The 26,274-nt window shown below is 38.5% G+C and overlaps 1 protein-coding gene and 1 pseudogene across 2 annotated transcripts in view; one reads left to right on the top strand and one right to left on the bottom strand.

Moving 5' to 3' along the window:
• The window catches only part of MAGI3 (membrane associated guanylate kinase, WW and PDZ domain containing 3), a 234,163-nt gene that overhangs the window by 65,175 nt on the left and 142,714 nt on the right, over positions 1-26,274 (top strand). The window lies entirely within an intron of this gene.
• Positions 433-8,353, bottom strand: LOC113244409 (glyceraldehyde-3-phosphate dehydrogenase-like; annotated as a pseudogene).

The following is a 26,274-nucleotide window of genomic DNA, read 5'->3' as shown; positions in this document are numbered from 1 at the left end:
CTGACTGTTGCCACCCAGGTGCCCCCAAAGAAGAGTTTTAATATTTGTTGAAAACCTGTGTTATAACCATCACCACTACATTACATTAAATCCTTTTAATCTTCATCCCAGTAATTTCAAATTTTCCATATCATAAGGATGGGGATAGAAGGAAGTTTTATGTAAGGACTCACTTTCGTTAAGCAAATGAAGAGTATGAATAGTATTCATTTTTTTTTTTTTTTTTGGCTAGGTACAGTATACTTTATTGATGGTCGACGACAAAGTAGGACTCCTCAAACCCCTCCCCTTCTTCAGGGGGCCTGAGATGGAAACTGGAAACTGTGGAGGTTGGGGGATTCTCAGTTGGGGGATGAGTTGGGGCAAGGACTCCCCAGCAGCTGAGGGCCTCTCTCTTCTTGCTCTTGCTGAGGCTGGTGGTCCAGGGGGCTCTTATTTCTTTGAGGTCATGTGGACCATAAGGTCTACCACCAGGTTGCTGTAGCCAAATTCATTGTCATACCAGGAAATGAGCTTGACAAAGTGGTCATTGAGGGCAATGCCAGCTCTGGCATTGAAGGTGGAAGAGTGGGTGTCTCTATTAAAGTTGCAAGAGACGCCTGGTCCTCAGTGTAGCCCAGGATCCCCTTGACGGGGCCCTCCAACGCCTGCTTCACCTTCTTGATGTCATTGTATTTGGCAGCTTTTTCCAGGCAGCAGGTCAGATCCACGATGGACACGTTGCAGGTGGAGACACAGAAGGCCATACAGTGAGCCGGTGTGACCTTGCCTATAGCTTTGGCAGCACCAGTAGAAGCAGGGATGCTGTTCTGGGCAGCCTCTTGACCATCATGCCACAGCTTCCCAGAGGGACTGTCCATCGTCTTTTGGGTGGCAGTGATGGCATGGAGTCATAAGTCCTGAGTCCCTTCATGATGCCAAAGGTGTCCAGGATGACCTTGGCCAGAGGGGTCAAGCAGTTGGTGGTGCAGAAGGCATTGCTGACAATCTCAAAGGAGTTGTCATACTTCCCATGGTTCACGCCCGTCACAAACACAGAAGCATCAGCGGAAGGGGCAGAGATGATGACTCTCTTGGCCCACCCTTCAAGTGAGTGCCAGTCTGCTCCATGGTGGTGAAGACCCCAGTGGGCCCCACAACATACTCAGCACCAGGATCACCCCATTTGATGTTGGCAGGATATCACTCCTGGAAGATGGAGATGGGTTTTCCATCGGAAAAAAAACCAAATTTCCCGTTCTCAGCCTTGACTGTGCTGTTGAATTTGCCATGGGTTGAATCATGCTGGAACACGTAGACCATGTAGTTGAGGTCAGTGAGCGGTCATTGATGGTGACAGTATCCGCTTTGCCAGAGTTAAAAGCAGCCCTGGTGACCAGGCGCCCCAAACAGCCAAATCCATTTACTCCAAACTCCACCATTGTGTCTTGGGGACTTGGCTGGCACTGTGCCAGAAGATGCGGCTGTGTGTCAAATGGGGAGAAGTAGAGAGCCATCATTTAATTTATTAACGGGCTCATACTATGTATTTCCATGACTGGTGTGACTTTTGGGATATTTCTTCATTTTGTGGGTCTTCGTTCTCAACTGGAAAATAAATGGCATCATATGTTATATGAACTCTAAACTTTGTATTTAGGAGACAGATTTTTTTATTCAGTCCAAGTCCTTAAGCAAGGTGTTCAAGGCCTTTTGTGGCTAGAAGTCTTTAGTTATATTTTAATTTACTTCCATAAATCCTTTTGTAGTTAGTATGCACCATTCTCTAGACTTACAGATTCTGTCTGTGGGCTGCAAGCAGAAATGTAGGATTCTTAGCTAATCTCCGCGCTTATCCCCATTTACAGTTCTTCCTGTATTTCCTATCCTGGTCAGTGGGATTACTGTTAACCTTGTCATCCTACGTAGCAGGCACAGTGCTATTTGCTTTACATGCATTCTTTTCTAAGTCAGCCTCACGACAACCCTATGATATGTCGGCACTATTATTACCTCCATTTTACAGAGGAAACGGAAACCCATAGAGATGAAGTCATTGGCCAGCATACACAGCTGAAATGAGTCAGAGCCAAACCTCTCACCCAGGAGTGTTTTCAAAGCATATGGAAGCCTTAACTTCTAGGTGATATTGCCTTTTCTCTGTGCAGCCTCCCAAGCCCTGTTGATTCTTCCTCATAAATAAGACTAGAGAGCCTTTCCTCATCTGTCCTTCCCTTGCCATTACTATAATTTAGATTCTTCATCCTCATGATCCAGACTATTGTGTGAGTCTCCCATTTGGTCTTCCTGTACCTCTTCTCTCCTTGTCTGACATAGGAGTAGATGGTTCAGATCATTTAATGCTTTCCTTACTGCCTATCGGCTAAACTATAAGTTTCTCAACATTTATAGTCTGTCCCCAGTTTATATTACCTGCTCACTTTCATTTGTATTATACTGTAGACTCCTTGAGTCTGGGGGCTTATATCTTTGTATTCCTTGCAATAGTGTGGACATAACTGCTTAGAGAACGGTTGTTGACTTAATGAGGTAGACCTAGGCAGGTTCTTGGCTTGGCAATTCAGGAAATACTTTGCTAGAATTAAAATGAATGACTCTGTGTAGTAGCCATAGTAAGGTTATTTTGGTATATTAATAATTCACACAGTATTATTTTAATGTAGTAATAATTCATATAGTCCTCCAGTAATATTAATTTGAATTAATAAGATTTTCAGTTATTACCTGCAGTTGTTCTGAGTTCCTGTAGAATTCTTTTTTCCAGAAGGGAATTAATAGAATTGAGACATAGCAAAAGCTTACACATTAGGTTTTGGACATTTATTGTGGTACAGAATAAAAATTAACAGTCACTGACTTTTTGGTAGAAATTTGAGTCAAAAATTTATGATATTTACTTTGTGTAAATAAGTCTGTAATCAGGCTCTTTTACGATGTTCAAAATGTACCAGTGATTCATGAGCCACCGTAAGGGGTAATGCAGATAACTGGCATAATCCTATATTTGGTTTTGTTTTAATTTGCAGCACGTCTTTTTAGTTCTTGTTTTAACCTAAACCTTTGGCGGATACATTGAAACATGATAAAAGTTATTGGCTGCCAGTTGTGACATTATTTTTAGTGGAAATGTTTACATCATAAAAAGTTTCTTAACAGATGTATATAGGTGGGCAAGTTTTCATGACAGATAAAATATTTAAAATAGGCTTCATTTAATATCTCCATAAGTGTCAGTAACTGTATTTTTTGTGTGTTTATTCATGACTTTTAAAAATTGAGATAAATTCACATACAGTAAAATTGACCCTTTTTAGTGTGCAATTCAGTGGCTGTTGTCTCTACAGCTCTGTGGGTATACTGTCACCCATCTATTATTCCAGGAGATTTTTTTACCACCCCACGAAGAAACCAGTGCCCATTAGCGGGCACTTCCCTTTCATGTCTCTGGCCAGCCCCTGGCAGCCAGTGATCTGCTGTCCGTCCCTATCGATTTGCCTATTCTGGACATTTCATATGGACTGGCACAATATGTGGCCTTTTGTGTCTGGGCTTCTTTCACATAGCGTGTCTCCAAGGTTTATCCATGTCGTAGCATGTGTTAGTTCTTAATTCCTTTTTGTAGCGGATTCCTGTTCTTTTGTATGGCTTTACCACATTGTGGTCGTCCATTCATCAGCTAGTGGACATTGGAGTTTCCACTTTTTGACTATTACTACTAATGTTAGTATGAACATTTGTACATAAGTTTTTACGTGACTATATGTTTTCTTTCTCTTGGATATATACCTAGCAGCAGAATTGCTGCGTAATATGGTAAGTCTGTGTTTAGCCATTTGAGAACATGCTAGACTGTTTTCCAAAGTGGCTGCAACATCTTGCATTCTCGCCAGCAGTGCACTCAATGTATGAGGAGTCCAGTTCCTGCATATTCCCACCAACACTTGTTATTATATGTCTTTTTGACGAGAGCCGTTCTAGTGGGGGAGAAATGATCTCTAAGATAAGTGAGTTTCCTTATCACTAGTATTAAATTAATGAAGGTAGTAATTATTTTCCAGTTTGTAGAAAACTAACTCAATTTACATTTTCTTCTATAACTATTATTAAATAATTGAAACCTATTAATTACACCAGCTCCAGATACATAAACTTAAATGTTCTTTAAAAAATTGCACATGTAAATGTTTCATAAATGTTTCTGGTACTCCATCACCTAAATACATGTGAGAACTACTGTTTTTATACACTTCAGGCATAAGTGCTTAAGCTCACAGAACACTTGCTTTTTCTTTCATTGCTCATGTTGATTGTGAAAGAACAATTCTCCTGTCAGTGTTTTCACATTGATTCAAAGAGGATTAGAAGTGTAATTGAAAAATAGCGTTTTAAGTCTTTCCTTTTAAAAATATGCAAATGTTGCATTTTAGTAGGTTCACATAAATGGGTAGTGCAACTTTAATGAAGTTAAAATAAGCTATAATAAGAAATGTCTTGTGCTAGTTTTGGTAGTATTCACTGTATTTTAAGTAGACAGATACTAGTAATGAATGAGCGAATAATGATTTTAATCATTTTTGTCAGTTGGACCGAGATAGAGCCAAGAAGCTACTTTAAAGGCAGTTAGTGTGGAGAGAAGGCAATTAGAGTACTTTGAATGGTTCTCTGTGCTAAAAGTCGTACTTGGGGTTTTTGTTGATTTTCTATGTGAGCAGATACAGCTAATTTGACTAATTTTCTCAAATATTTCTTGACGATGTATATAAGAATAAGGATTAAGCTTTAATATTAAAACAGGCCTTGTGCATGGGGTAACATGATTACTGTAGTAAAGATCCTTAATTTACCCAAGGTGCTGATTGGGAGGTAGGTACCTGGCAGACCTCAATCCATGCTTCTCCTTTAATATTACTAGTCACTGGTGTTCCTAAGGTTGTGAGAACGGAATTGTCAGTATTCTCTTATATAATGGGTAGGAAAAGTTGTTTTAATTGATAAATAATCTGTGTGTGGTAGTAATCTATATTCTTTCCCTCATCTGTTAGTAGGTATGATGTCCTGCAAACTAATGTCGTAGCCCTTAGGTTGCTAAGACCCGTCTGCTCTGAATAATAGTGATATATCTTCACATAGATACCCCTCGTTTCTTTTAAAGTGATAATTTACGGGACGCCTGGATGGCTCAGTTGGTTGAGCGACTGCCTTTGGCTCAGGTCATGATCTCAGGGTCCTGGGATTGAGCCCTGTTTCGGACTTCCTACTCAGTGGGGTGTCTGCTTCTCCCTCTCCCTCTGCCCTTCCCCCTGCTCCTGCAAGAGCATGTGTGTACACGTGCTCTCTCTTTCTCAAATAAATAAATAAATAAATAAAATCTTAAAAAAAAATAATGATTTACGGTATTATCCAAATGCATTAAAAAAATTTTTTTTTCATTAAGTAATCTCTGTGCCCAACGTGGGGCTCCAACTCACAACCCCAAGATCAAGAGTCACATGCTCTACTGACTGAGCCAGCCAGGCGCCCCCATCCAAATGCGTTTTTTAATGTTATGTTAGTTGCTTAAAAGAAAAGAACGTTTTGCAGTGGCAGATGGCAGTAATGTGACATACTGGATGGTAAAGGATCAGTGCTAACATAGGTGCCTCGGTTGAGTAAAAGGAATGAAGAGGAGCTGATCGTGACTGATGATGAGAGTGATATCACAGTGGCACAGCACATGAGCCGTGAGTCCTGAGTTCCCTCATTCAGTCTCATGTTAGGGCAGGAAATGAATTCTTTGTAAGTGTTGTGTTACATTTGGGGTGTGTGTGTGTGTGTGTGTGTGTAGGCTTCAGTCTTTAAGTCATATAATGTTAAGAAAAGACAAGATAACCTATCTAGAAGATTTGGGGGTCAGAACTACATTCTTCATCATTGTAACATTTTGGGCTTATAATTTCTAAACAGTTGGAAGGCTGTCCATCCAGAATAACTTGGAAATTCTGGGGAGATTCTCAGCAAATATATTATTTCTTTCAATCAGTTCAGTTAATATGTGTATTCAATTTGCTGATTGTTTTTTAGAAGAAAAATGTATCTGCATAAGTGAAATTGGTTTGGCCTTTGTATTTAGGGAGACTGTTCTTAAGTTTTGTTATCAGGATTGGCTCAGTCTATAGAATGAGCTGATTAACTTATATAAGGATTATGTGTTATTTTAGGCTTTAACTTCTAAAAATGAGCTCATCCTAAATGACTTTGAGGGTATATAGATAAGTGACTATTTTTTCCACCCTCTGGCTTTGAGTCTCTTCAGATAGTCTTTGTCTTCTTGAAATACTTTTTGTAATGTGTATTTTCCTAGAGCCAAACCTCTGTAGATTTTTAAATCTTTAAAATAAATTTGTAGACAGTATTATAGACTTTTTTTTTTAAAAGATTTTGTTTATTTATTTGACAGAGAGAGCGAGCACAAGCAGGGGGAGTGGCAGGCAGAGGGAGAGGGAGAAGCAGGCTCCTTGCTCCGCTCGATCCCAGAACCCCAGGATCGTGACCTGAGCGGAAGGCAGACGCTCAACCGACTGAGCCACCGAGACACCCCGGTTATTATAGACTTTCAGAAACTTTCCCATATATGCAGTTATATCACTCTTTCATTTATGATGTTCTGTAAGGCTCCCTTCTTGACGGCAGTCTTCCTGAAAGTATCATAATGAAGATCACTACAGGCACAATGTTTTACTTGAGGTTTTTGTCCCCCATAAAGAGAGAGACATCATTTAAGGAGGCTTTTTCGAGGCAGAGGTGGGCAGTACCATCAAGCAGGTGTACCCGCCTGGGGATTATAGCATGAACAGGAGAAAATCCCCCCAATATTGTTTCCTCTGTATGGTGGGATTGTGGGTGATTTTTAATTCTCTAGCATTTTCTTCTCTATTTTTGTACATTTTCTACAGAAAAAATAAACACGTAGTAGAAATAAATGGGACCTTAATGGCCAGGGCAGTGTGTCTGTACACAGTAGTTTTTCCTCTCTGCCCATCCCCCATTGTCAGTCCCCCAACTGGTTAAGCAAAAATGAGGATAGATAATGAATGTTTCTTCATGATTGTTTTCTTAGCTCACAACAGGGATCTGAAGTATTCCATTTCATAAAGTAGCCAGTTACAGACATACTGAAATGATCATTTTTTTGCTCCGGAGGGATGGTCTTTGCTTACAGAGAGGAGAGAGAGATCCCAGTGTCTTTCTTTCCTGCACAGAAGTGCAAACTCTTGATTTCTCTTTTTCCTGCAAAGAGAGGACCTTGCTTGCTTCTCCCAGCTTCCCCTGTCAGGAAGGGAGAGGAAGAAGAGAGACGGGAGGTAAACTGAGTGGAGTTAGCACTAACTGCACTAATGTTCCAATCCTGGAGATCTGGTGTGCAATTTTTAGGTAGTCAAAGTATGTAGCCATAAGGGATTCTATTTGGGAATTGAAGTGCAGCGAAGTCATTTGACATCAACTCATTTTGGGGTTTTGAGACAATCGACTGCCTCATTGCAAAATTTTAACTTGCAATCTGTTTTGAGGGTTGATGACCTCTCTGAAAGATCTCTCTATAACTGTTCCATTAGGACGTCAGGTTTAGCCAAGTATTGATGTGTGAATTCTGCCGGGTTAGTTTCTGTGCATACATACACATGCACAGAAATCTCATTGTCCTCTGAAAATGTTATTTTTTAATTATTTGACCTCTTTTTATATGCTATTTAGAGACATCAGGATGCAAATGCAGTACTGTGAGTTTTACCGTGACAATAAAGGTATTCTCTGTTTTCTTTAATCTTTAAGAGTATACCAAAGCCTTTTGCAGTGACTTCTGGTACAGGACAATCTCTTAGAAGTATTGCTTTAATATTTTATAGTGACAAAAGGAGAGTCACAAACACTGTAGCTGTGTATTTTTTTCCCTCTGTTGATTAAAGTAGAATTATACAACCTCTAGGGTGATGTGCCAATTCAGCAAAATGGCACAGACCAAAAAGTAAGGAGGTTAATGTAAGATGAGGCAGAAACAACAACAACAAAAAATAAGACAAAAGAAAACCCAAGATGAGAAAGATTCAGTGAGGAAGTTTTATTCAAGGACACGAAAAGGTTTTTTCCCTCACTACCCCCAAAGAATATAGTAGGAATTTTTACTTTGATTATTCATTATTAAGCAAATGAAAGTAATGGCTAGAGTGGACTTTAAAAAAAAAAAAAATCCCAATAAAATACAGGAACCCATAGCAAATCTAATAGAGAAAAAGAGAAGAAAATGACTTTACAAACGAAAAAGGAATACTAGGGGGAGGTGCCTGTGTGGCTCAGTCAGTTAAACATCTGACCCTTGATTTCAGCTCAGGTCATGATCTCAGGATTGTGAGATTGAGAGCCCTGTGTTGGGCTCCATGCTGGGTGTGGAGCCTGCTTAAGATTTTCACTCTTGGGGCACCTGGGTGGCTCAGTCGTTAAGCATCTGCCTTCAGCTCAGGGCGTGATCCCAGAGTCCTGGGATCGAGCCCCACTTTGGGCTCCTCCACTGGGAGCCTGCTTTTTCCTCTCCCACTCCCCCTGCCTGTGTTCCCTCTCTCACTGGCTGTCTCTCTCTCTGTTAATAAATAAAATCTTAAAAAAAAAAAAAAAAAAAGATTTTCACTCTCCCTCCACTCTGGAAAACAGTATGGAGGTTCCTCAAAAAGGCACAAATAGAGCCACCCTATCAACCCAGCAATCACACTACTAGGTAATTTACCCAAAGGACATAAATATAGTGATCTGAAGGGGCACCTGCACCCCAATGTGTATAGCAGTAATGTCCACAATAGCCAAACTATGGAAAGAGCCCAGATGTCCATCAACAGATGAGTGGATAATGATGTGGTATGTATATATACAATGGAATACTACTCAGCCATCAAAAAATGAAATCTTACCATTTGCAAGGACGTGGATGGAACTAGAGAGTGTTACGCTAAGCGAAGTAAGTCATTCAGAGAAAGACAATTATCATATGATTTCACTCATATGTGGAATTTAAGAAACAAAGCAGAGGATCATAGGGGAAGGGAGGGAAAAATAAAATAAGATGAAATTAGGGAGACAAACCATAAGAGACTCTTAACTATAGAAGACAAGCTGAAGGTTGCTGGAGGGGAGGAGGGTGGGAGGATGGGGTAACAGGGTGATGGGCATGAAGGAGGGCACGTGATGTAATGAGCACCGGGTGTTACATGCAACTGATGAATCACGGACCTCTCCCTCTGAAACTAATAATATACTATATGTTGATTAATTGAATTTAAATAAAATAAAATTAAAAAAAAGATTTTCTCTCTGCCCCTCCACCTCCCCCTTTAAAAAAATAAAATAAAAAGGAATATAAATTGTGAAGAGATCTAAAAAATTATGAGACTGTTATGCAGAATTTTGTGGTACTATTTTTGGAAATCTTGATGGAATCTAAAATTTCCTAGCAAATGTAAACCATAAAAATCAACTAGAGAGTAGAAGAATGTGATTGTAACTCATCTGTGAAATTCCCTTAGCTGGCTTCCACTGTTTGCAAGGTAAAGGTACCTTCTATTTGCCTTCAGATCGTGTGTGACTTCTGCCTGCCTCTCCAGCCCTGCAGCCTTAGTCCTTTGGTTCCTGCACCCTCGCCGGGCCGATTTTTCTGTTCGTGTCACACACACTGCCCTCTTTCACTCTAGGACTTTTGTCCATCCTGTTTGTTTCGCTTGGAATGCTGTTACCCTTGTTTTGAGCAGTTAATTTCTATGTAGCTTTAGGTTTCAATTCAAAATTTCACGTCCACGGGGAAACTATCCTTTAATCTTCACAGACTTGGTTTGGGTATTTATGTCCTATGTTTTCATAGTACCCTATACCTTCTTTTCATATACTTAATACTGTTAACAATGATTCTGATTATCTGTGTCTCTTTTCCCCCAATGAGCCTCATCTCTTGGAGGGTAGCATCGATGGCTGTTGGGCACACCATTGGAACTCTAGTGCCTAGAGCATAGATGGGTACTCAATAAGTACTTGCTAGATGAATGATTACCTGTATAGTCAAATAACTTTTCCATTTCTTTAATTATGAGAATTACAAACCCATTTTCTCTGAACAAAACAAACAAAGCAAAATTAAACAGATTTATGGACACGTTCTTCCAAGCTTTCCAGGAAATCATTTTCTATATTAAACTGTTTTATGGTACACCTTATATACATATGGAAAGCTATTCAGTTCATTCTGTGCCAATATCAAATTTGACAAAGCACCAAAAAGTAGTTATTATAGACTTAGTTCCATTGTGAGAAGCCAATATGAAATTCTAGCAAATCAGGTATGACAGGATATTAAAAGAACAGTGTCATAATCAGATAGAGTTTCTCCATTGAATCAAAAAATGTGTGTGGATAGGGGGTAAAATATGAAAAATTACATGATTATCTCAACCAATGCCAGACAAGTTTAATAAAACTCAGTATTTATTCTTTAATAGGGTGAAGGTTACTTTAGTTAAAACTTAGAAAGAAGAATTTCTATCCAAACCAGTATCCAACATTATGTTATGTATGAAATGCCTGAGACATTTCTGTGAACATAGGATAAAGCAGAGCCTCAGTACTACCACCATTAGTTCTCTTTATGTTTTGTTTCTGTTTTTGCCAAGTTCAAGACAGCATAATGAAATGTAACAGATATTAGAAGCAGGATTTATGGAAAAATAGATACAGTTCCCATTATTTGCAGGTGGGGTTGGTTATACCTAGAAATGAAAAAGAAAATGAAAAACTTAGAATAGATATGAATTCATATGAAAGTTGACATTGAATAAAAGATTAAGGTTAGTGACTTTTCTATAATGTGAAAAGGTAACATAGTGGAAAAATGCTCCGTGTATATAGCATCAAAGAATACCTTAATGAAAAAAAATTAGGCTAATCAATGAAGAAAATTATAAAATGTTACTGAAAGATAAAAAAGAAATTTTTGATGGAAAGTCATACTATGATCCTGAACGGGATGACAGAATAAAAATATGTGTGCTTCCAAAATTGGTTAATATTCCCCATGCCAGAATCCCAAAGTGTTTCTTTTGAAATTTGACCAGAAGATTTAAGTTCATTTGGAAGTATAAATAAGGGAGAAAAACAAAGAGAATTTTCAGTGAACAGTAATTAGGCGGAAATAGTGTTACCAAATACCAATTTTTATAAAAAGGAATTTAAACAATGTGATACTGAGAATAATCAAACCTATCTGAATAAGCCCAGAAAGACCTTTCACTGTATGTAAGAAATTAACACATGCTTTTAAAAAGAAAATGCTGGTGAGGTGGCAAAAAATAAAAAAAATAAAAAGAAACTTAAAAATGAGGCAATTAGCTTCATAAAACAAAAGATATATGAATGGCCAGTAAGCATGTGAAAAGATGACCGGTATCATTAATTATCAGGCAAATGCAAATTAAGACCCCAGTGAGATACTACCTATATATACCCATTAGGATGGCTAAGTTAAAAACCCTGACAATACCAAGTGTTGACAAAGACACAGAATTCTCCTTAACGGCTGGTAGAAATGTAAAATATTAAAACCACTTTAGGAAACTGTTCAGCAACTTCTTTTTAAAAAGTTAAACATACACCTAATCCTGCAGTCCAGCTATTTCATTCCTATTTACCCAAGAGAAATGAAAACACCTGTTCACTCAAAACTGGTCCACAAATATTCATATCAGCTTCATCCACAATAAACCTTACTACTAAAATCTCTTCTCTGCTCACAACACTTCTGACACCAAATGTGGTTTTTCCACATCAAGTAATTCTCTAATTCTCTGCAGATATCAGATGGGAATTCTACAATTTAATTCAATCTGACACTGTCTACAAGTTAGCCCAGACCTCCTGGTTAAGGGTTCAGGCCCACAAGACTGCCCCCTACTTCAGGTACCAGTCACGTGTAGTGGGTCCCCCAGGTTACCCACACTTCAGCCTAACCTGGCTACAAATGAGGGGGTTCTTAACCCCCTTCTCAGTTTCTGTAGTTTGTTATATCATGGCTTACAGAACTCTGTGAAAGGCTTTACATATTATTGCTGGTTAATTATAAAGGATAGTATAAAGAATACAAATGAACACCCAGATGAAAAGGTATGAGAGAACTGGGAGTCCCAAGTGCAGGAGCTTCCTTCCCCATGGAGTTTGGGGACACATGGATATGTTCACCAACCTCGAAGTCCTCCGAACCCTATCACTTAGAGTTTCTGTGAAGCTTCCTTTATGTAGGCATAATTGATTAAATCATTGGCTATTGGTGGCTGAACTCAGTCTCCAGCCCCTGGATGTCAGGGTTAGGGCTGGTAGTTTCAAACCTCTAGTCATATAGTTGGTTCCCCTGCTAACCAGCCCCTGTTCTGTAGCTATCAAGGAGCCCATGGCAGTCATTTTTTTTTTTTTTTTAAGATTTTATTTATTTATTTGACAAAGAGAGAGACAGCCAGAGAGAGGGAACACAAGCAGGGGGAGTGGGAGAGGAGGAAGCAGGCTTCCAGCGGAGGAGAAGAGGAAGAAGCAGGCTCCCAGCGGAGGAGACTGATATGGGGCTCGATCCCAGGACTTTGGGACCACGCCCTGAGCCGAAGGCAGACGCTTAACGACTGAGCCACTCAGGCGCTCCTATGGCAGTCATTTAATTAACATGAACCCGCATATAGTTGAGAGGGGGCTTATTGTGAATAACAGAAGATGTTCCTGTCACCCTTTTCACTTAAAAAATTCCAAGGATTTAGAAGCTTTGTGCCAAGAACTGGAGGAAGACCAACAAAGTATGTATATTTTAATTGAGGTATAATTGACATATAATGTTAGTCTCAGGTACACAACATATTGACTTGAAATCTGTATACATTGCAAAACGATCACGGTAAGTCTAGTTAATATGTATCACTGTACATAATTATAGAATTTGTATGTGTGATGAGAACTTTTTAAGATTTACTCTTTTACCAACTTTCAAATATGCAATACAGTATTATTAACTCTAGTCATCATGCTGCACATCACATCCTCATGATGTCTTTATTTTAGAACCGGAAGTTTGTACCTTTTAACACCCTTCATCCATTTTGCCCACCTTCTTGCCCCTTGCTTCTGGCGACCACCAGTCTGTTCTCTGTGTCTATGAGTTCAATTTGTTTCTTTGTTTAGATTTGACATATAAGTGAGATTATATGGTTTTCGTCTTTCTCTGATTTATTTTTCTTAGCATACTGCCCTCAAGGTCCATCCATGTTGTAACAAATGGCAAGATTTCCTTCTTTTTTATGGCTGAATAATATTCTATTGTGTATGCATACCACATTCCCTCCATCTGTTCATCCACTGATGGACACTTAAGGTTGCTTTCATGTCTCGAAAATACGTATTTCTTTTTTTTAATATTTTATTTATTTAGTTATTTGAGAGAGAGAGAGATCATGAGTGGGGGAAGGAACAGAGGGAAAGGGACAAGAAGACTCTGTGCTGAGTGCATAGCCTGATGTAGGGCTCGATCTCATGAGCCTGAGATGATGACCTCAGCCAAAATCAAGAGTCAGATACTTAACTGAGTGAGCCATCCAGGCACCTTAAAAATATGTATTTCTTATACCACAATATCTCAGACCCAAGCTGAAAACAACCCACATGTCCGTCAGTGGATGAATGGATTATAAAAAGTGGTGTGGTTATCTAGGGAATACACCACTATTCAGGAATACAAGGGGATGACCCAGTAAGACATGCAGCAGTGTAAATAAATCTCATAATTGTGACATTGAATGAAAGATGCTGGATTCTAAAGACTTTTACACTGTCAAGATTCCATTTATATAAAATTCTAAAAACTGCTACCTAATTTACAGTGACAGAGAACAGCAGATCAGTGCTTGCCTAGGCACTGAAAAGGAGTGTGAGAAACGTTTTGGGGGTGAAAGAACTAATCTGTTTCTTGATTGTGGCAGTAGTTTCATAGATACATACATCTGTCAAAACTCTTTGAATTGTACACTTGAAATGGATGCACTTTATTATGTATGTGTGTCCGTATTGTATGTATCATGGCATATTGTGTGTTTCTGGGTTTCTCTCGTCTACCACATCCAGTTTGTCAGCACCTCCTGTTGGCTGTACTTTCAGAAAGTATCCAGAATTCAATGACCTTTTATTATTCCAGTGCTACTCCTCTAGTCCCAGCCACCATGTTGTTTAGATAACTGTTCTAGACTTTCAGCTGGTCTTGAGATGCCACACCTGCCTTCGGTCCATCGGTAGCGAGAGTCATCATGTTAAAACCTAGGTCTGGTCACGTCACACTCTGCTCTATACCTTGTATGATATTCATTTACTTAGAAGAAGTCCATCTTGCCAGAGCTGTTGCAGTGACCCATAGGAACTTACAAGGTCTGGCTTCCTGATACCTCTCTGACCTCATCTCCTGCTTTTCTCCGCCTCATGCATTCCAGCTGTATTACCTTCCTTGCCTTTCCTTGAGCATTCCAGGCAAGCCTTTACTTCAAGGACTTTGACCTTCCCTCCCCTAATATTTTCCTCCAGACATCTATGTGGCTATTCCCTGACTACTGTATTTAAGTCACTGCCAGCCCCCAACCGTACTCCCTATTTCTAGTCTCTGCTTTATTTTTCTCCATAGAACTTATTACCAGCTTACCTACTATGTTTCACTCATTGCTGATTTCTTTTGTTTATTGTCCTTCTCTTTTCCTTGTCTTGGGTGTAAGCTCACTGACGGCTGGGCATTTCGTACCTGCTCCCACCCCAGCTACTTTCACATAGTAGGCACTCCACATATGTTTGTGGAGTGAATGAAATTCTTTTGCTTGCACTACACACAAAGCAAGTTCACAGTGAAGCTCACTGAATAGATGAAAAGTGGAATATGCTTCTGAAGCAAGTTACTGTAAAGTTGCTGTTCTTTGCATTTTCCAGTAGATCTTGTTCATCTAAAATATGGAATCTAAGGAATTGTTAAATTAGGGAATTAATTTGATATGTAGTGTTTTCTGTTTCCTTGTTTGTAGAAGGAGGTAGGTAGACTGATCCCTAAAATCCCTTTTTGTTTTCGAAGTCTGTGACCCTTTTAACCTGAACCCTTGTGGTTTGGGGCTGCTGAGAAACTACCTTTTAGCTTCTCTCTATAAATAGAGATTAGCGCCTTTATTTCTTTCAGTCTTTATGCCTTTTTAAAAATCCCTATAGCTCTGTTTGGCGAGGAAGAGGTTAATACTAGGGGAAGGGTGGCAGTTCAAGGGTCCAGAGCCTATCTCAGCAGCTGGGCTGGGAGGGAAAAAAACCGTTTCAAATGACTGAGAATTGCCAAGATGTAATCTGAGTAGGAATCTGGACATACTTTTCTTTTGTCTACTGATTGAGGAATTTAATGGGGGTTATGCCCCAGAATTTAGTTTCAGATTATGAATGTAAGTCTGGAGAGAAAGTAGAATTTGATACATTACATTTTATATATAGCGAGGGCCTTGTCCAATATATAGATGGATTTAAAAATTTTTTAAAGGCATAAAAAAAGAAAGATCTGCGGAAGACACAGCTCTTACTCCTTTGCGCCCTATCTTAAAAAGAAAGATGTACTTAAAAGAAAATGCTTTTACTGAAAAGTGAGGAGTAATACAAAAGATATAGTAAATTGTTTCCATGATCTAAAATGCAGTTTTCTTTTCTTTTTTTAAACTAGTAGCGAGAATTACTATCAAACTCCACTCATTGGGCGAGAGATCCTTGTGATGTTAGATAAAGACTTGCCTCCCCCTGCCCCCCATAGCACACTACCTACGCTTGTGAGTTCTTCGGCCCCAGCGGCTAAAAATGCAGTTCTTTTTTATAGTCTTTAATTTCAAGGTAGTATTGATCATTGGGTTATAGATGTTTTAAGTTTCATCTACCCTTGCTTTTAGGATGTAGCTAGTTTTATATGCTGTATCAGTTCTTGTTTCACTAATTTGGGGAGGCATAAGATGCTGCCATCACTGATGGTTTTGGTTAATGCATCCATCACTTTTTGAGAATATGCTTCATGGGATTATTGTTTTTACGTTGCTTTTTTCCATCAAAAGTTCAAAAGAAGAGATGTCTTGAATATTTTCAGTACACTAATACTGTTTTCTTGAGATTCCTAGATATTTGTAACAGCTAATATGCTGAGAATGAACACAATGACAATGTGACTTAGTCACGGTCAGTAGAGCACATGCTATAGGTTGTTTTTCTGATAATACAGATGTTTTTGAGCTGATTCGTCCAAAGGCTCTCCAAGCCCCCACATGCTTCCTGCGTTGAGTTTGTTGCAGGTTCGCTTGGTCGTGTGCAGTCATGAGGTAGGGGAGGAGAAAGAGCCCACCATCCCCTACATTGTTCTGAGCCATATTTTTTTTCTTTCCAATGGAACTAAACCAATATGAATGTTGAGAGAGATCAAAATTTGGCAGCTTTTCATTTGCTTGATATTTATAAACAGGCTTTTCTTCAGGGAAAGGAATTTGAAGGAGGGTAGAGATGTTATTCTCTTTTCTTACGTATCTGCAATTTCCTATTTGACCCACACAGATTAAACATTTTAATACTGATGGGCAGTCTGTTTGAGTCTGAGAGTGTATGACAATAATGGATTGATACACAAACATTTCTATACCTTATACAGTAAGGAAAACTGAGTAAATGTGGGTGTGGAGGTAATGTGCTGACCTCTACACTTCTCATGCTCTTGTCCTCAGCAAGGAGTGTATGGTAATTTTCATGCATTCGCTTTTGTTGTTTAAATGGCCAGTATTTATTGAGTACCTATTAAGTGCTAGCCCCTGTTCTTGGTGGTAGGAATGGAGTGGTGAACAAGATATTTCTACTCTTTTTAAAAAAAGATTTTATTTATTTATTTATTTATTTATTTATTTATTTATTTATTTCTCTATCTATCTATCTTAGAGCATGTGTGAGTGGGGGGGAGAGGAGGGGTAGAGGAGGAGGGAGAGAGAGAAAATCTCCAGCAGTTTTCCCCCTGAGCATGGAGCCCGACAAGGGGCTTGATCTCATGACCCTGAGATCATGACCTGAACAGAAACCAAGAGTCAGACGCTCTACTGACTGAGCCACCCAGGCACCCCAGATAATTTTCTGCTCTTAAGAAGATTGTGTGTGGGGGGCAGGGGGTAGATTGATAATAAAAATGTACATAAGTAAGATAATTTTAATTATCAGTAAGATAATAACTGATAAATATGGAGAAGATAAAACAGGTTTGGGTAGATTGTGAAGGTCATGGGGTATGGTGAGAGCTGTTTAGCTAGAGTCGGAGAAAGCTGTGTTGAAGAGGTGACTTTTGGATTGGGACCTGAGGGGTGATGATGAGGAAACCACGAGAGGCCATCTATAAGAACATTCCCAGCAGGAAAAACTACAAGGTGATAATAAACTTGGTATGTTCAAGCACAGTGAGCCAAGGGGGAAGAGGAATAAGAGATAAGGTTGGAGAAATAGCCAGGGACCAGGTCACATGGAGACTAGTAAGCCATAGGAAGGAGTTCGGATTTTTAAAAATGCGACAGAAAACATTTATAGGGTTTTTCCAAGTGAGGTGTTTATAATCTGTGTGGAAGATAGGCAAGAGGACAGCAGAAATGGAAGCAGGGTATAAGGTAGGATGCTGATGCTAGCGTGGGGGGAAGATGGTGGTGGCTTAGATCACCATGGTTGGAGTGGAGGTTCAAGCAATGAAGCCATTGGAAATTGACAGAGAGACTGGAATGGTATGAAGGAAGGAGTCAAGGATGACCCTAATTTTTTGGTGACAGTAATGAAGTGCATAGTGGTGCTGTTTGCTGAATTGGGCAAGTCTTGAGGTTGGATGTGGAAGTGTAGGTTGAGGATGTCCTCTCCGTTTGGGCCACATTAGCCCTCTGTATACCAAGGAAAACAGTTATCATCATTTACCATCTGAGTCCATTGTACCCTTTTTACTTTCAATTTTATATTTTTAAGTTATTTTACAGATAATGTACAGAAGTACATATACAGGAGTAATGAAGACAGCCTTATTAGAAATGTCAATAAGATTTTAAACATAGCAAACTCAACCTTAAAAATACTTCTTTTTCCCAGCACTTTTAGGTTCATAGTAAAACTGAGTAAAAAGTACAGAGTTAACCCATATACCCCCTGCGCTCACTCACGCACAGCCTCCTCCATTATCACCATTCCCCGCCAGATTGGGACATTTGTTACAATTGATGAATGTGCATTGATATATTATCACTCAAAGTTCATAGCTCCCCTTAGGGTTCACTCTTGGTGTTGTATATACTATGGGTTTGGACAAATGTACAATGACGTGTATCCACCATGATAGTATCATACAGAGTATTTTCACTGCCCTAAAAGTACTCAGTGCTGTGCCTGTTCATTCTTCCCTCCCAGATAACCCCTGGCAACCGCTAATCTTTTTACTGTCTCTGTAGTTTTGCCTTTTCCAGAATGATGAGAAGACAAGCCACAGAGCGGGAGAAAATGCTTGCAAAAGACACATGTGATAAAAGCCCATTAACCAGAATGTCATATAGTTGCAATCATACACTATGTAGCCTTTTCAGATTAGCTTCTTTCACTTAGAAATATGCATTTGAGGTTCCTCCATATCTTTTTATGGCTTGAAAGCTCATTTATTTTTAGTGATGAATAATATTCCATTATCCGGATGTGCCACAGTTGATCGATTCACCTACTGAAGGACATCTTGGTTGCTTCCAGTTTGGGGCAATTATGAATAAAGCTGCTCTGAATATTTATGTGGGTAACCTGCATGCTTAGACCAATTTGTGTGGGTATAAGTTTTTCATTCCTTAAGGTAAATATCAAGGAGCAAGGTTGCTGGATCGTATGGTAAGGGTATGTTTAATTTTGTAAGAAACCTCCAAACTCTCTTCCAAATTTGCTATGCTGTGTTGCATTCTCACCATCAGTGAATAAGAATTCCTGTTGATCCACATCCCCACCAGCATCTGGTGTTGGCAGTGTTCTGGATTTCAGCCATTCTAATGGGTGCGTAGTGGTATCTCATTGTTTTAATTTGTGTCTCTCTGGTGACATATGATGTTGAGCATCTTTTCATATCCTTATTTGCCATCTGTATATCTTCCTTGGTGAGATATCTGTTAAGGCCTGTGGCTCCTTTTATAATGGAGTTTTTTTTTTTTTAAGATTTTTATTTATTTATTTGACAGAGACAGCCAGCGAGAGAGGGAACACAAGCAGGGGGAGTGGGAGAGGAAGAAGCAGGCTCATAGCAGAGGAGCCTGATGTGGGGCTCGATCCCACAACACCGGGATCATGCCCTGAGCCAAAGGCAGACGCTCAACCGCTGTGCCACCCAGGCGCCCCTATAATGGAGTTTTTTGTTGTTGTTGAGTTTTAAAAGTTCTTTGTGTAGTTTGGTTAACGGGCTTTTATCACGTACATCTTTTGTAAATATTTTCTCCCACTCTGTGGCTTGTCTTCTCATCATTTTGACAGTGTCTTTCACAGAACAGAAATTAATTTTAATGAAGTCAATTTTTCAGTTTAATCAGTCCTTTCATGGGTTGGGCTTTTGATGTCTCAGCTAAAGAGTCATCACCAAACCCAAGATCCATCTAGATTTTTTTTTCCTGTGTTATCTTCTAGAAATTTTATAGTTTTGCATTTTTATTTAGGTCTGCAACTCATTTTTGTTAAGAGTCCAAGATCTTTGTCTAGATTAATTTGTTTCATGTTGATGTCCATTTATTCCAGCACCATTTGTTTAAAGAAGACTATTTTTTCTTCATTGTGTTGACTTTGCCCTTTTGTCAGGGATCAGTTGATTATATTTATGTGGATATATTTATATATTATGTGGATATATTTAAGGGCCCTCATGGCTGATGATTTTGTTTGGAAAAAAAAAAAGGATGACCATTATCAGTTGAAAAGCATTTTTGTTTTTTAAATATACAAATTCCCAATTAGACTGATCTATACAATGATTTTTTTTGTTTCTACGTCACCAGTTTCCTTCTCTTCTGTATACCTTTGTATAAATATCTGCCTGCAGCATTTATACATCTGTGAGCTTTATCAAGCAAATTTTGCTGTACAAACATTTTATAAAAGATGAAAGAATACTGCCACACATCTTTTAGGTAAATGAGATAGTCCAGATTCTTGTAACGTAGTACATGATAAAGTCCCTATTGAATTAACTACAAACCCTATATTGCCTTTTTGTCCTTAAAAATATATTGTAAACTCACTGCTTCTTAGATTTGAGAAGATTCATCTAGGATTATTGCCATTTGCAGATTCATTATCTGAAATTTTACTATGACCTGCGTGTTTACACTCAACATCTAATAATTGTGAAGCATTTTTCTCCGTTGATCTCTTTGCCGTTATGGGTGGATAATGAAATATTCTGAATTCTCAGCTATGTCCACTGAAACCCAAAATGAATACAAGGATGGTGTCTCCAGACTTCTTTTCGAAAGACGAGGCAATACTTTTTGGGTAACGCAGTAAGAACATTGAAGGACGATACAGCAGTGCGTCCTCCTTCTAGGCAATTCCATTATTCTTCCATTATCTTATTATTTAATTTTTTAAAATATAGTTGGAAATAACTGATGAGTAGTGATGAAGGAATTGCCAGGATGATGAACTAGAAAAAATTTCAAGATATAGGAAAAACACTGAGGTCCCATAATATATCTTGGATTTATAAAAGGGTCCAATGTAACTATATGGTAATTGCAAGAGAAAAATGACTTTTATTTTATTACTTTTTAAAGTAAATTTTCTCTTTGTTCTTTGGAAGATCCCTAGGAAAAAATGAAGTCATGAAATATCAATCCTTACAAATAGAACTGCTCAAAAAAAAGAAATTAGGAAACAAAACTTGGACCCAGTAGACCCTGATGGTATTAACCAAGGGTTAAGTTTGAAATGCATATTAGACGTCCTAGTGGTGATGTGGAGTAGTGGTTGTCTCTGTGAGGCTGGAGCTCTAGGGAGATCCAGGCCAGAAATTTTGTCTGAGAGTCATCCACACATTTTTGGTATTTAAAGCCTTGAGTCTAAATGGGGTCACTTGGGAAGGGAGTATAAGTTGAAAAGAGGAAAAGAGCCAGGCATACTAGGCTTTTTAGAAGTTTGGTGAAGGAAAAGAAGCTTCTGAGAAGCTGTAATCAGTGAGGTAGGACCTGTGATATTTAGAGAAGAGTGTTTTAAGGAGGAAGTAATCAATTGGGTCAAAGGATGCTGAGGGATAATTAAAAAAAAAAAAGTGAGGTCAGAGAAGTTGAGCCATTGACTTAAAAAAAAAATGGGAGTCATTGATGACCTTGAGAAGAGCTGTTTCATTGATGCGGTGAGGCCAAAAGCCCATTTGTAGTGGATTGAAGTGAGGAAGTAGAGATAAAAAGAAGAGGCAGCTTTGTCAGTAGATTTTGCTGTGAATAGGAAACAGAGAAATGGTAGGTAGGTGGTGGAGGTTTCTCTTATACACGTTAGGAGATTGAGAGGAGTGGGTAGAGTACCTAGAATTGGGGGTGTACCTACCAGGGAGTTGTTGGTACCTTATCATATTGTAAGGTTCTATATTAATATTCTCTAGGAAGGAACAGAATAGTCCCTGCTCAGTTTCTTCCTCCCACCCCTCTCTCTTTTCCTTTTATGATGTTAAAAAACTCTGTAGGATTTTTACTTGCTTTTTTGTGTGTTAGAGACAAAACACTGAGCACTGGCTTGCCTTGTCTGATTTTTTGACGCAAATCAACGGGAAAAATGAAATCTTAAGCAGATTCCAGTTTTCTGGGATATATTTAGAACTTTAAGTGAAATGTACTGGTAGCAAGATTTTCTTATCATTTGGGGCTTGTATGAACTATAATAATTACTGTCTAAATGAGAAGATGAACTGAAATAGCATTTAATTTAGACTAGCCTAGAATTTGAATTTAGCAATGTTTTCTTATATGAATGTTGCTTAGGATTATGAAGAACAAAGGTTCTGAAATGTATTTTATGTTTTGAGTTATAAATAATTTAAATTGAGGAAAAGTCTTGAAAACCTTTACTGTAGAAACTAATTTACTAAATGTCTATTGAATGGCCAGTTTGAAGCAGTCAGAACTTAAAATACTAGTTTGGATACTGTTTTGTTTCCTTAAAAAATATTATTTCTCCAGAATGTGTAAGGGTTATATCCGGTGAAGTTGGCTCTGATCACGTCCCAAGTTTTCTTATCTGCCTTAGATTTGGCATACGATTTTTAGAAAATGTTCAGTTGTTTGTGATATGTAGTTGTGCCAACTTCATTATTTTATGATTTACAGGAATCAAAACATCTTCTTTGCAACTTTTCATCTTTATTCTTTACTTAGTTTGTGTTAAAATCTTAATCCTTTGTGTTATATGTGATAGCTCAATATTGTAAGCCTACTTAAACAATAAGACTTTCTGGAACAATTCTAAGTGATATTCCGGGAACTTAGTGGCAGTTAAACAATACAGATGTCTTTTGGCTTTTTAAATTTTCATGGTTGGCTTTCACTAAATGAGATTGTTGGATGTAGAAATTATTTAGCATCATCCTCAAAAGTCCCTTCAGACTAATTTCCAAACCTAGTTTCTAAAACTCTCCAAAGAGGCAAGATCTCAAAATTTTGTAAAGTTGACTATTTAAAAATTCTTTCATGTTAATGATAAGATGGTTAGTTAAATTTATCTGGGGTGTAATATTTGCCAAAATATTATTTTACATGTTTATGCTCATAAATTTTGTATTTTAACATTTATTTAGCTGCTTCGATTCTCCCCCTTTTCCTCTCATTTCAACACACAGTTCTTTTTTAATTTCACCGCAAATTTAGAGAAAAAAGCTTCCTCCAACAAATCTTTAGTATTCTTCAGTGTAATATCATAAGCTGTAAAACACTTTAGATTTGGTCCCTGCCCAAGACCTGGCCAGTTTCATGTCTTCAGTAATCTTGATGTATTTAAAGTTTTGCTAATAAACCGTTTGAAGCTTGTGGGTCTTCTCTCATTTTTTTGTACCTTTTACCTGTAGTATTGTCTCCTGACTTGACTCTCTAGCAAGTTCCTGCTTATTCTTTACATTTCTGCTGACAGTTCACCTCTCTCAATGTGTTTCTTTTGGTGCTACTTCTTAAATATTCCTGCTATACTTTGCAGATCCTTCTGCTGTAGAAATTATTTAAATACAGTTGTTGCACATTTGTCTCCTCCCTAGGCCTGCAGTGTTCTATAGAGTAATTCCTAGCCATAAGTGGCTAGTGAGCACTTAAAATGGGGCTACTGCAACTGAAGAACTCAATTTTTAACTTTACTTACTATAAATTAAATGTGAATAGCTGCCTGAGGCTAGTAGCTACGTGGTTAGGCAGCATAGTTCATAGCCTTTGTAGTATGCTAATAGGAATATGGGAAGACGTGGGTGAAAATCAGTATTTCTACTAAAAGTTAAGTATCTGAATTGAAATGTGCTCTTAAGTGTAAAATACACTTGGAATTTTGAAGACAGGACAAAGAAAAAGGAATGCCATTAATAATTTTATTTTTTTTAATTTATTTTTTTTAAAGATTTTATTTATTTATTTGACAGAGAGAGACAGCCAGCTAGAGAGGGAACACAAGCAGGGGGAGTGGGATAGGAAGAAACAGACTCCCAGCAGAGAAGCCTGATGTGGGGCTCGATCCCAGAACGCCGGGATCATGCCCTGAGCCAAAAGCAGACGCTTAACGATTGCACACCCCAGGCACCCCCCATTAATAATTTTAAATATAATCTACTGAAATGATACAATTTTAATAGATTAGATTAAATAAAATACATTATTTAAAATACTTTCACCTGTTTCATTTTACTTTTTTAAAAAGTGGCCACCAGAAAATTTAGAATTCTACATTTGGCACACATTTGGGGCTCACATTATATTTCTGTTGGACAGTGCTGCTCTGATAATGAGCTCCTTTGTAGGCAAGGACCTTATCTTTTCATTTTATCACACCTATTACAGCACCTGCCCTAGTAGGTGCCCAATAACCAGTTGTTGAATGAATGAAATAAATTGTCTCTAGAAATTGTAAGCAGAAGCCTTTTGAAGAATTGAAACTTTAGATTAAAGAAAGTGACTTTGCAGGTCTTTAGGTGTGAGTCTATTTCATACTATATTTTGATACATGATACATAAATAAACACACACACCTGCACACAGAAGGAAGAAACGAGATCTAGAAAGACAGTAGTCTTAGCACTTCTCTATAATGAAATCATGAAGTCCTTGAAACAGCATCTATGGCTCATCAGTGAGGCAGGTTTTATTAATAATCTCCACTTACAGGAAACTGAGACAGGGAAATTAAGTAACTTGCCCTAAAACACAAAAACATTAACTGGCCAACCCGTGACTTGAATTCAGGCAGTCTGGCTTCATAGTTAGTACTTTTAACCACTATGCTAAGGATGTATAAAGTAGATAATTTTGGTGAGCCATGATTATTTAATTATTATTTTAGGCATGAAAGGATTTGTGTGAGTAAATCTTGGGAACAGACTTGGAGGACTTTGGGTGTTTAGATTCCTTTGCTTTCCTGGAATGAAGGAAATTTACTTAGAACTTGCAATCTGCTCTTAATTACTTGAAGATTTATTAAAGTTCACCAATCAAAGTCTGTTTCTGTCCATTCGGGGAGCTCTTATATTTGTGTTTTTAGTGACTTTTTTTTCGGCTCATAGAGAAGTATAAAGAAAGTGTTGTCACTGGTAGGGTATTAGTGAAAATTGTCATTTGGCTTCTGGGAAAACAGGAAAACGAAGTGGTTGCTTATATACTGGTCCCAGGAATCACCTTCCTTCTTGTATGAATAAGGAAAATTTCTTCTCCATGACAAGACCTGTAATACTTTACTTTTGAGGGGTAGCGAAAAGGCAAGGATGTAAGTTTATTTCTCCTTGGCTTTCTATTAACATTTCCCACTGAAAGTTTTATTTCATATCTAATTGAAAATCCAGTATGCTATTATACCGAATAAACCTTATCAAATGAATAGTCATGAAGCAGCAGGGTATAATATTCAAGGGAAAAGATACATTCCTTTTCATTTTTAACGTGCTGCCACAAATTCCCATATATGCTGTTTTTTTCCCCCCTGTTCACATTATTCTTTTCGGTAGTGACATACCTTTTGAGGATTCATACATTTGTAAGGGTATTCTGGAAAATTTAGCTTGAAAAATATGTCGAAGGAGTCAGATGGATTCTAAGTAGTGAAAATGAATTTACATTATCATTTTGCAGGCAGAAAATTTGTATGTGTCTCTGTTGGTGGGCACTTGGGTTGGCAGTTCTGCTCCGCGCTGCCGTCCAGGGACCTTGATCTTTTATATTGTCCCATTGTCCCCTAAGCGAGGTGTTGCTCTTGCCAGCAAAGATGAATGGGAATCACCATCACCACCACAGACACAGTCTAGTCTATGTGACGAGGGCAGAAACAGGTGGATGGCAAACAGCTTTTGAAAAATATCTGACCTGGAAGTTACATACATTTCATCCTCCTCTCCCTTTAGCTAGAACATAGTCACGTGGACGCATCTATCTGCCCACGAGGCCCAGAAATGTAGGATTTTAAAAAAATTTTATGTATTTATTTGAGAGAAAATGAGAGTATAAGAACACAAGCAGGGAGAGTGGCAGAAGGAGAGGGAGAAGCAGACTCCCTGAGCTGGGAGCCCAATGTGGGGCTCGATCCCAGGACCCCAGGATCAAGACCTGAGCTGAAGGCAGATGCTTAACTGACTGAGCCACCCAGCTGCCCCTGGTGGTATATTTTTAAAAGAAAGAGAAGAATGAGTGTTGGAAGACGATCAGCCTCTGCCATGTGAATAATTCTCACTTACTCAGCATCTGTTGTATGTTAGACGTTATGCTTAAGTGCTTTATCTGTTTTCCCATTGCATCCTCGTGGCTGGGATGCAGAAAGTTTTTTTTTTTTTTTTTTTAAGATTTTGTTTTATTTATTTGACAGAGACAGCCAGCGATAAAGAGAACACAAGCAGGGGGAGTGGGAGAGGAAGAAGCAGGCTCCCAGCACAGGAGCCTGATGTGGGGCTCGATCCCAGAACACCAGGATCACGCCCTGAGCCAAAGGCAGACGCTTAAG

The sequence above is a fragment of the Ursus arctos genome, unplaced genomic scaffold (assembly GCF_023065955.2).
Source record: "Ursus arctos isolate Adak ecotype North America unplaced genomic scaffold, UrsArc2.0 scaffold_12, whole genome shotgun sequence".
NCBI lineage: Eukaryota > Metazoa > Chordata > Mammalia > Carnivora > Ursidae > Ursus > Ursus arctos.
Note: the sequence above shows the minus strand (reverse complement) of the source record. Positions and strands in the feature narration are given on the sequence as shown.